The sequence below is a fragment of the Somniosus microcephalus genome, chromosome 3 (genome assembly GCF_052327205.1).
Source record: "Somniosus microcephalus isolate GS21.2 chromosome 3, FLI_Smic_1.0, whole genome shotgun sequence".
Taxonomy (NCBI): Eukaryota; Metazoa; Chordata; class Chondrichthyes; order Squaliformes; family Somniosidae; genus Somniosus; species Somniosus microcephalus.
The window spans coordinates 225,339,937-225,352,039 of NC_140989.1; positions in this window are offsets into that span (position 1 = coordinate 225,339,937).

A 12,103-nucleotide genomic window follows, 5' to 3' on the forward strand; every position below is an offset into this window, starting at 1 on the left:
CATATTGCCACCCCACCATCTCAAATCATGAGACAATCAGACAAGGGTCTACTCAAGTTTAACATAACTTCTGTTTTTGAATTCCATTCCTCTAGAAATGAACCCGAGTGCTTTATTTGCACTTTTATGGCTTTAACCTACACTGCTACTTTTAATGCTTTGTGAATTTATACCCCTAGACCCCTTTGCACCTCTACCCTATTTAGACTCTTACTTTCCAAGGAGTAGGTAGCCTCCTTATTACTCCTACCAAAATGCACCACCTCATACTTACCTATATTGAAATTCATTTGTCACTTACATGCCCATTCTGCAAGTTTGTTTCCTGTAGAATTAATTAAAAGCTTTTAGTTCATCATGTACAAACTCTATTTTAAAAATTACTTGTCAGAAATGACTGGGACATAAAAGAACTGCATAATAATGCATTAACACTTCAGAAATGTCACTCAGTTACACAGTTATGCATCGACAAACATTCCAAAAGCCCAAGGTGAGCTGAAAGAGGCATATCTATTCGTGCAATTTGTATTAATTTTAAAGTTTTCAACGTATTAGCCCATCCCTCATGTCACTATAGCAATGGTTGCACAAGCAGCAGGAGCAGCGGCATTCCTATGGCACTGACGTGCTGTACGTCCAGATACGTAATTAGAATGTCAATCACAATGCAACCAGACAACCAACAATATAAAGTGCTGTAGTTCTTTAGTGCACAGTAATAAAAAGAATTGCACAAAAACAGGTATCCGTATTTTCAACTTCAATCACTTTCATTAATAAACATGGTCTTCTTGAACCAGCACACCCCCCATGTAACATGTCAGAAATGCAGCACTTATTCACAAGTACAGAAAAACACATACACAATTTGTGTCACCAAATTAAAAACAAAAAGCAGGAAAAGCTACATTTTAACTGAAATAAACATTCATCTTTCTTCCTGGACAGGAGAACCAATCAGACTGACTTGGAAATGTTTACTAACTAATATGTTGACATAAAAATGTTAATTTACAATTTTTGCCTCTAATGTTTTTCTCTCAAACATTCTCCACAATATTAATCCCTGCTCTTCTCATGAAGTGTTGAATTAATTTAGGTACTTTGCAATTAAATAGCGGGAAACAAACTTCATTGTACTCTCAATTTTTAATCTCCTATTTCAAGTATTTATACCAAATCGAAATTGTACATTATCAGATTAATCGAAGTATTTCAGTGACTTTCTCAATAAACAAATAGTGGTTTCGTCTAAAGTAGCTTCTTGCAATTATATACATCATTACATTTTTTTTTCATTCATTCATGTGATGTGGGCATCGCTGTGAGTCAGAAACTCACTAGAAGGCATACATTTAAGATCATCACCAAAAGAAGGTTTAAGAGATTGCATTTATATTTTTTAAAAATCAGAGGGTTGTTAGGACATGGAATGCCCTACTAGAAATAATAGTGGAAGCAAAATCCACTTTTAAAAGGAGGGTGAATAATAAAAGTTTAAAAGAGAAGGGCTGTGAATGGGACAAAGTGGACAGTAATGAGCTGAATGGTCTTCTTCTGCGCTGTAAAATTCTATGATTCTGTAATAGTTTCCATTGAAATAGTTTATAAACTGCAGAATTAAATCACTGCAGAACTGCAACAAATTTGATTTGTGCGGTACAGTTTTGAATTATAACTGATCTACAATTCAAACAATTGAGAATATATTGTCTTAAACAAACATACAGTAGGCACACAGGCAGGGACCAGGGACAGAGGCAAGATGCAGCTTTCTACATGCCAGTGAATAGAGGAACAACCAAGCTTCAGCAGCAAAAGGACAGACCCAGGTTTGCATACCAAGCAGTATCTAAACTTTTCAATAAGCTGGGATAACCCAATTTTAATACAGAACAAGCTGCTTGTCACATTTACCTGTTCATAGTGAAATGCCCAGATTTTGGGTGCAAAGATTCTTCCTGCCAGAAAAAGTTAAATAAATAGAGACAGCAGAGCAATTTCAATCTTGCCGAGCAGTCAGTGAAGAAATCCATGGCTTGCTAGCATGACATGGATTCTGTCAACCTATATCTTCTTCTAAGGCAGTCCCTTGGAACCGAGGATGACTTGCTGCCACATTAAAAATGAGTTCTCAGGTGACTGATGAGTCCAATGTGGGACCTACAGTCTCTGTCACAGGTGGGGCAGACGGTGGTTAAAGGGGCGGGTGGGTGGGGTGCTTGGGTTGACGTGCGCGCCTTGTGCTTGGCTTCCGCTTGCTCCCGGCAAAGAGACTCGAGGTGTTCGGCGCCTTCCCGGATGCTTCTCCTCCATTTTGTGCGGTCTTGGTACCAGGGATTCCCAGGTGTCGGTGGGGATGTTACACTTTTTCAAGGAGGCTTTGAGGGTGTCCTTGAAGCGTTTGCTCTGCCCACCTGGGGCTCTCTTGCCGTGCCGGAGCTCCGAGTAGAGCGCTTGTTTTGGGAGTCTCGTATCGAGCATGCGGATGCTGTGACCCGTCCATCGGAGCTGATCGAGAGTGGTCAAAGCTTCGATGCTGGGGATGTTGGCCTGAGCGAGAACACGGACGTTGGTGCACCTATCCTGCCAATGGATTTGCAGGATCTTGTGGAGGCAGCGTTGGTGGTACCTCTCCAGTGCTTTGAGGTGCCTGCTGTACATAGTCCATGTCTGAGGCATACAGCAGGGCGGGTATCACTGCTGCTCTGTAGACCATGAGCTTAATGCCAGGTTTGAGGTCCTGCTCTTCAAACACTCTCTTCCTCAGGCGACCAAAGGCTGCACTGGCACACTGAAGGCGGTGTTGGACTTCGTCATCGACGTCTGCCCTTGTTGACAGTAGGCCCCCGAGGTATGGAAAGTGGTCCACGTTGTCCAAGGCCATGTCATGATAATCGGGGGGCAGTACTGTGTGGCGGGGGTAGGTTGGTAGAGGACCTTTGTCTTACAGATGTTTAGTGTAAGGCCCATGCTCTCGTACGCGTCGGTGAAGGTGTTGACGATGGTTTGGAGTTCGACCTCCGAGTGAGCGCAGACGCAAGCATCGTCTGCATACTGTAATTCGACGACAGAGGATGAGACGACCTTGGATCTGGACTGGAGGCGACGGAGGTTGAACAGTTTCCCGTTTGTTCTGTAAATTAGCTCCACTCCAGCGGGGAGCTTACTGAGGGTGAGATGGAGCATTGCAGCAAGGAAGATCGAGAAGAGCGTTGGTGCGATGACACAGCCTTGCTTGACCCCGGTTTGTACGTGAATTGGGTCTGTGGTGGAACCATTGGTCAGGATCACGGCTTGCATGTCATCGTGAAGCAGGCGGAGGATGGTGACAAACTTTTGAGGGCAGCCGAATTTGAGGAGGGCACTCCATAATCCCTCATGGTTGACAGTGTCAAAGGCCTTTGTGAGATCAAAGGCGGCCACGTACAGTGGTTGGTGCTGTTCCCTGTATTTCTCTTGTAAGTGACGCGCGGTGAAGATCATGTCCATTGTGCCCCTTAGTGGGCGGAATCCGCATTGTGACTCTGGGAGTAGCTCTTCGGCCACTGGGAGAAGGCGAAAGCGCAAGGCATTCCTAATCTGGAAACAGCAACAGAACTCGAGAGCAAGAAAGCAGCTCTACAGACGCCTGAAGGTCCAACAAAAAACTTGCGACCTAAAGAACAGATGGTGGGTGGAGAAAGCAAAGGAGATCCAGCAGCTAGCCGACAACCACGACGTACGTGGATTCTTTAGCGCAGTCAAGACCATCTACGGCCCAAGCACCCAAGGCCCTACCCCACTACGGGCCAAGAACGGAGAGGTACTCATCAAGGACAGAGAGGCAGTCAGTGCCCGCTGGAAGGAGCACTTCGAAGATCTCCTTAACCGAGACTCTGTCTTCGACGAGTGTCCTCAACTCCACCCCGCAGCATGCTATCCACCACCATCTCAGCACAACCCCAGCCCGGCATGAGGTTGAAAAGGCCATCTGACAACTGAAGAACAACAAGGCCTCAGGAGCAGATGGAATCCCCGCCGCTTCACTAAAGCATGGCGGAGAAGCACTACTGGCACGAATTCATGAACTCATTTCTCTTATCTGGAAGGAGGAGAGCATGCCAGGGGATCTCAGAGACGCCGTAATTGTAACCATCTTTAAGAAAGGTGACAAGTCCGATTACAGTAATTACAGAGGAGTTTCCCTGCTGTCTGCCACAGGGAAAGTCATCGCAAGAATCCTCCTCAATCGCCTTCTCCCTCAATCAACCTATATAGGTAACTGGAGAATGCCAGATAATGAATGGAATCACAGGAGCAGTGGCAAGACAAAGGATTGGGACTCAAAAGAATCAAGCTCCAGAAACAGAGAGGAAACAGCACTGAAAACAAATGCACCAGTTATGAAGTGCCACAAGCAAGAAACCTCAATTTTTCCAGGCAAATGTAAAGGGCTGCTGCCATGTGCACTGAGCTATTTTAGTCAGCCTGCCTACACAGGTCAGCAATGCATGTTTACCACTGCTGGTCTGGGCAGATCTTCCTCCCAACACTGGGAAAGGCTCTGACTCTAAATGCAAAAAGTTGCAAGTAGGACTTGATATTAATGGTGCAAGTTGAAAATTTGCATGTTCCAATTGCTTCAAAGCCACGTTTGTAATTTCAGAACTGTATACGTGTACATCTGGCACTTGTGCCGTTGTTCCTTTGTCAAATCTATTCTTGTGACTTGGCAGCAAGGGAACCAAATTATACATCAAAGGTACAAATGGGTTCGAATACAGGCCACACCTGGAGCCAACAGTGAAAATTTTCAGATTAAGAATTCGAGTGCCCTTGATTATAATCATAAAAAACAGAAAATGCTACACGTCTGAACATCTGAAGAGGCAAATGATGGGGGGGGTCAATAATCAAATTTGAGGGGGAGGAGAACATTTCAGGTACAGGCCAGCAGTTTCTGCTTTTATTTCAGATTTCCTTTTTTTTCTCCTCCCTCTCAAATTTGATTATTGACCCCCCCAGTTGGTTTGTTCAGAGAGAGATGACTTAGCAGTGAAGGGATCCATAGATCTTGGTACACATTATAGGGAAGAAATGTAAGGAAGGAATTAGTACCCGCTTCCAAGAACTATAGCAGAACAAGAGGAAGAATGAAGACCAATCCCCAGGTTCAAATACACAGGATCGGGGGGGGGGGGGGGGGGAAAAAGAAAAGAGACCAGCCGTAAAGGTCAAAAGGACATAACAAATAGGAGCATCGTAAGCCATATGGCCCCACGAGCCTGCTCCACCATTCAATAAGATCACAGCCGAACTTTTACGTCAGCTCCACTTTCCCGCCCTATCCCCATATCCCTCGATTCCCTTCGTGCTCAAAAATCTATCGCTCTCAGTCGGGGGGGGGGGGGGGGAAGAGAAGAGGAGTGGGGAGGGAAGGGGAGAAGAGGAGTGGGGGGGGAGGGGAGAAGAGGAGTGGGGGGGGAAGGGGAGAAGAGGAGTGGGGGGGGGAAGGGGAGAAGAGGAGTGGGGGGGGAAGGGGAGAAGAGGAGTGGGGGGGGAAGGGGAGAAGAGGAGTGGGGGGGGAAGGGGAGAAGAGGAGTGGGGGGGGAAGGGGAGAAGAGGAGTGGGGAGGGGGAAGGGGAGAAGAGGAGTGGGGAGGGGGAAGGGGAGAAGAGGAGGGGGAAGGGGAGAAGAGGAGTGGGGAGGGGGAAGGGGAGAAGAGGAGTGGGGGGGGGAAGGGGAGAAGAGGAGTGGGGAGGGGGAAGGGGAGAAGAGGAGTGGGGGGGAAGGGGAGAAGAGGAGTGGGGGGGAAGGGGAGAAGAGGAGTGGGGGGGGAAGGGGAGAAGAGGAGTGGGGGGGGAAGGGGAGAAGAGGAGTGGGGGGGGAAGGGGAGAAGAGGAGTGGGGGGGGAAGGGGAGAAGAGGAGTGGGGGGGGAAGGGGAGAAGAGGAGTGGGGGGGGAAGGGGAGAAGAGGAGTGGGGGGGGAAGGGGAGAAGAGGAGTGGGGGGGGAAGGGGAGAAGAGGAGTGGGGGGGGAAGGGGAAGGGGAGAAGAGGAGTGGGGGGGAAGGGGAGAAGAGGAGTGGGGGGGGGAAGGGGAGAAGAGGAGTGGGGGGGGAAAGGGGAGAAGAGGAGTGGGGGGGAAGGGGAGAAGAGGAGTGGGGAGGGGGAAGGGGAGAAGAGGAGTGGGGGGGAAGGGGAGAAGAGGAGTGGGGGGGAAGGGGAGAAGAGGAGTGGGGAGGGGGAAGGGGAGAAGAGGAGTGGGGAGGGGGAAGGGGAGAAGAGGAGTGGGGAGGGGGAAGGGGAGAAGAGGAGTGGGGGGGAAGGGGAGAAGAGGAGTGGGGGGGAAGGGGAGAAGAGGAGTGGGGAGGGGGAAGGGGAGAAGAGGAGTGGGGAGGGGGAAGGGGAGAAGAGGAGTGGGGAGGGGGAAGGGGAGAAGAGGAGTGGGGAGGGGGAAGGGGAGAAGAGGAGTGGGGAGGGGGAAGGGGAGAAGAGGAGTGGGGAGGGGGAAGGGGAGAAGAGGAGTGGGGAGGGGGAAGGGGAGAAGAGGAGTGGGGAGGGGGAAGGGGAGAAGAGGAGTGGGGAGGGGGAAGGGGAGAAGAGGAGTGGGGAGGGGGAAGGGGAGAAGAGGAGTGGGGAGGGGGAAGGGGAGAAGAGGAGTGGGGAGGGGGAAGGGGAGAAGAGGAGTGGGGAGGGGGAAGGGGAGAAGAGGAGTGGGGAGGGGGAAGGGGAGAAGAGGAGTGGGGAGGGGGAAGGGGAGAAGAGGAGTGGGGAGGGGGAAGGGGAGAAGAGGAGTGGGGAGGGGGAAGGGGAGAAGAGGAGTGGGGAGGGGGAAGGGGAGAAGAGGAGTGGGGAGGGGGAAGGGGAGAAGAGGAGTGGGGAGGGGGAAGGGGAGAAGAGGAGTGGGGAGGGGGAAGGGGAGAAGAGGAGTGGGGAGGGGGAAGGGGAGAAGAGGAGTGGGGAGGGGGAAGGGGAGAAGAGGAGTGGGGAGGGGGAAGGGGAGAAGAGGAGTGGGGAGGGGGAAGGGGAGAAGAGGAGTGGGGAGGGGGAAGGGGAGAAGAGGAGTGGGGAGGGGGAAGGGGAGAAGAGGAGTGGGGAGGGGGAAGGGGAGAAGAGGAGTGGGGAGGGGGAAGGGGAGAAGAGGAGTGGGGAGGGGGAAGGGGAGAAGAGGAGTGGGGAGGGGGAAGGGGAGAAGAGGAGTGGGGAGGGGGAAGGGGAGAAGAGGAGTGGGGAGGGGGAAGGGGAGAAGAGGAGTGGGGAGGGGGAAGGGGAGAAGAGGAGTGGGGAGGGGAAGGGAGAAGAGGAGTGGGGAGGGGGAAGGGGAGAAGAGGAGTGGGGAGGGGGAAGGGGAGAAGAGGAGTGGGGAGGGGGAAGGGGAGAAGAGGAGTGGGGAGGGGGAAGGGGAGAAGAGGAGTGGGGAGGGGGAAGGGAGAAGAGGAGTGGGGAGGGGGAAGGGGAGAAGAGGAGTGGGGAGGGGGAAGGGGAGAAGAGGAGTGGGGAGGGGGAAGGGGAGAAGAGGAGTGGGGAGGGGGAAGGGGAGAAGAGGAGTGGGGAGGGGAAGGGGAGAAGAGGAGTGGGGGGGAAGGGGAGAAGAGGAGTGGGGGGGAAGGGGAGAAGAGGAGTGGGGGGGAAGGGGAGAAGAGGAGTGGGGGGGAAGGGGAGAAGAGGAGTGGGGGGGAAGGGGAGAAGAGGAGTGGGGGGGAAGGGGAGAAGAGGAGTGGGGGGGAAGGGGAGAAGAGGAGTGGGGGGGAAGGGGAGAAGAGGAGTGGGGGGGAAGGGGAGAAGAGGAGTGGGGGGAAGGGGAGAAGAGGAGTGGGGGGGAAGGGGAGAAGAGGAGTGGGGGGAAGGGGAGAAGAGGAGTGGGGGGAAGGGGAGAAGAGGAGTGGGGGGAAGGGGAGAAGAGGAGTGGGGGGGAAGGGGAGAAGAGGAGTGGGGGGGAAGGGGAGAAGAGGAGTGGGGGGGAAGGGGAGAAGAGGAGTGGGGGGGAAGGGGAGAAGAGGAGTGGGGGGGAAGGGGAGAAGAGGAGTGGGGGGAAGGGGAGAAGAGGAGTGGGGGGGAAGGGGAGAAGAGGAGTGGGGGGAAGGGGAGAAGAGGAGTGGGGGGGAAGGGAGAAGAGGAGTGGGGGGAAGGGGAGAAGAGGAGTGGGGGGGAAGGGGAGAAGAGGAGTGGGGGGGAAGGGGAGAAGAGGAGTGGGGGGGAAGGGGAGAAGAGGAGTGGGGGGGAAGGGGAGAAGAGGAGTGGGGGGGAAGGGGAGAAGAGGAGTGGGGGGGAAGGGGAGAAGAGGAGTGGGGGGGAAGGGAGAAGAGGAGTGGGGGGAAGGGGAGAAGAGGAGTGGGGGGGAAGGGGAGAAGAGGAGTGGGGGGAAGGGGAGAAGAGGAGTGGGGGGGAAGGGGAGAAGAGGAGTGGGGGGAAGGGGAGAAGAGGAGTGGGGGGAAGGGGAGAAGAGGAGTGGGGGGAAGGGGAGAAGAGGAGTGGGGGGGAAGGGGAGAAGAGGAGTGGGGGGGAAGGGGAGAAGAGGAGTGGGGGGGAAGGGAGAAGAGGAGTGGGGGGGAAGGGGAGAAGAGGAGTGGGGGGGAAGGGGAGAAGAGGAGTGGGGGGAAGGGGAGAAGAGGAGTGGGGGGGAAGGGGAGAAGAGGAGTGGGGGGGAAGGGGAGAAGAGGAGTGGGGGGAAGGGAGAAGAGGAGTGGGGGGAAGGGGAGAAGAGGAGTGGGGGGAAGGGGAGAAAGAGGAGTGGGGGGAAGGGGAGAAGAGGAGTGGGGGGAAGGGGAGAAGAGGAGTGGGGGGGAAGGGGAGAAGAGGAGTGGGGGGGAAGGGGAGAAGAGGAGTGGGGGGGAAGGGGAGAAGAGGAGTGGGGGGGAAGGGGAGAAGAGGAGTGGGGGGAAGGGGAGAAGAGGAGTGGGGGGGAAGGGAGAAGAGGAGTGGGGGGAAGGGGAGAAGAGGAGTGGGGGGAAGGGAGAAGAGGAGTGGGGGGAAGGGGAGAAGAGGAGTGGGGAGGGAAGGGGAGAAGAGGAGTGGGGGGAAGGGAGAAGAGGAGTGGGGGGAAGGGGAGAAGAGGAGTGGGGGGGAAAGGGGAGAAGAGGAGTGGGGGGGAAAGGGGAGAAGAGGAGTGGGGGGGGAAAGGGGAGAAGAGGAGTGGGGGGGAAAGGGGAGAAGAGGAGTGGGGGGGAAAGGGGAGAAGAGGAGTGGGGGGGAAAGGGGAGAAGAGGAGTGGGGGGGGAAAGGGGAGAAGAGGAGTGGGGGGGAAAAGGGGAGAAGAGGAGTGGGGGGGGGAAAGGGGAGAAGAGGAGTGGGGGGGGGAAATGGGGAGAAGAGGAGTGGGGGGGGGGGAAATGGGGAGGTTTTTTTAAAATTGTTTATGGGATGTGGACGTCACTGGCAAGGCCAGCATTTATTGCCCATCCCTAATTGCCCTTTGAGAAGGTAGTGGTGAGCCACCTTCTTGAACCGCTGCAGTCTGTGTGGTGAAGGTACTCCCACAGTGCTGTTAGGGTGGGAGTTCCAGGATGGGAGTTCCAGGATTTTGACCCAGTGACAATGAAGGATCAGCAATATATTTCCAAGTCAGGATGGTGTGTGACTTGTAGGTGGCGGTGTTCCCATGCACCTGCTACCCTTGTCCTTCTAGGTGGAAGAGGTCGCGGGTTTGGGAGGTGCTGCCGAAGAAGACTTGGCGAGTTGCTGCAGTGCATCTTGCAGATGGTACACACTGCAGCCACGGTACACCGGTGGTGGAGGGAGTGAATGTTTAAGGTGGTGGGTGGGGTGCCAATCAAGCGGGCTGCTTTGTCCTGGATTTTGTTGAGCTTCTTGAGTGTTGTTGGAGCTGCACTCATCCAGGCAAGTGGAGAGTTGTTGGAGCTGCACTCATCCAGGCAAGTGGAGAGTATTCCATCACACTCCTTACTTGCGCCTTGTAGATGATGGAAAGGCTTTAGGGAGTCAGGAGGCGAGACACTCGCTGCAGAACACCTAGCCTCTTACCTGCTCTTGTTGCCACAGTATTTATGTGGCTGGTCCAGTTAAGTTCCTGATCAATGGTGACCCCCCCCCCCCAGCAGGATGTTGATGGTGGGGGATTTGGCAATAGTAATACAGTTGAATGTCATGGGAAGGTGGTTAGATTCTTGCTTGTTGGAGTTAGTCATTGCCTGGCACATCTGTGGCGCGAATGTTACCTGCCACTTATCAGCCCAAGCCTGAACGTCGTCCAGGTCTTGTTGCATGCGGGCATGGACTGCTTCATTATCTGTGGAGTTGTGAATGGCGCTGAACACTGTGCAGTCATCAGCAAACATCCCCATTTCTGACCTTATGTTGGAGGAAAGGTCATTGATAAAGCAGCTGAAGATGGTTGGGCCTAGGACACTGCCCGGAGAGCTGTGATGATTCACCTTCAACCACCACAACCATCTTCCTTTGTGCTAGGTATGACTCCAGCCAATGGAGAGTTTTCCCCCCCAATTCCCATTGACTTCAGTTTTACTGGGGCTCCTTGATGCCACACTCGGTCAAATGCTGCCTTGATGTCAAGGGCAGTCACTCTCATCTCACCTCTGGAATTCAGCTCCTTTGTCCATGTTTGGACTAAGGCTGTAATGAGGTCGGGAGCGGAGCGGTCTTGGCGGAACCCAAACTGGGCATCAGTGAGCAGATTATTGGGGAGTAAGTGCCACTTGATAGCACTGTCGATGACACCTTCCATCACTTTGCTGATGATTGAGAGTAGACTGATGGGGCGGTAATTGGCCGGGTTGGCTTTATCCTGCTTTTTGTGGACAGGGCATACCTGGGCAGTTTTCCACATTGTCAGATAGATGCCAGTGTTGTAGCTGTACTGGAACAGCTTGGCTAGAGGCACGGCTAGTTCTGGAGCACAAGTCTTCAGCACGATAACCGGAATGTTGTCAGGGCCCATAGCCTTTGTTGTATCCAGTGCGCTCAGACGTTTCTTAATATCACGTGGAGTGAATCAAATTGGCTGAAGACTGGCTTCTGTGATGGTGGGGACCTCAGGAGGAAGCCGATATGGATCATCCACTTGGCACTTCTGGCTGAAGATGGTTGCAAACGCTTCAGCCTTGTATTTTGCACTCACGTGATGGGCTCCACCATCATTGATGGGGATATTCATAGAGCCTCCTCCTTCCGTTAGTTGTTTACTGGTCCAGCACCAGCACCATTCACAACTGGATGTGGCAGGACTGCAGAGCTTTGATCTGGGATCGTAACCCTGTCTATAGAATGCTGCTTCCACTTTTTAGCATGCATGTAGTCCTGTGTTGCAGCTTCCCCAGGTTGGCACCTCATTTTTAGGTACACCTGGTGCTGCTCCTGGCATGCTCTTCTACACTCCTTATTGAACCAGGGTTGGTCCCCTGGCTTGATGGTAATGGCAGAGTGAGGGATATGCTGGCCCATGAGGTTAATGGCCTACAGCACCTCATGGATGCCCAGTTTTGAGCTGCTAGGTCTGTTCTGAAACTATCCCATTTAGCTCAGTGGTAGTGCCACACAACAAGATGGTGTCCTCAGTGTGAAGACGGGACTTCGTCTCCATAATGATTATGCGGTGGTCACTGCTACCAATACTGTCATGAACAGATGCATCTGCGACAGTTAGATTGGTGAGGGGGAGGTCAAGTAGGTTTTTCCCCTCGTGTTGGTTCTCTGGACATTGAAGTGCCCCACCCAGAGTACATTCTGAGCCCTTGCTACTCTCAGTGCTTCTTCCAAGTGGTGTTCAACATGGCAGAGTACTGCTGCATCAGCTGAGGGAGGGCAGTAGGTGGTAGTAAGCAGGAGGTTTCCTTGCCCATGCTTGACCTGAAGCCATGAGACTTAATGGGGTCCGGAGTCAAGGTTGAGCACTCCCAGGACCACTCCTTCCCAACTGTATACCACTGTGCCGCCACCCCTGGTGCGTCTGTCCTGCCAGTAGGACAGGACATACCCAGGGATGGTGATGGAGGAGTTTGGGACATTGACTGAAAGATTTGATTCAGTGAGTATGACTATGTCAGGCTGTTGCTTGACTAGTCTGTGGAACAGCCCTCCCAATTTTGGCACAAGTTCCCAGATGTTGGTGAGGACTTTGCAGGGTCGATTGGGCTGGGGTGT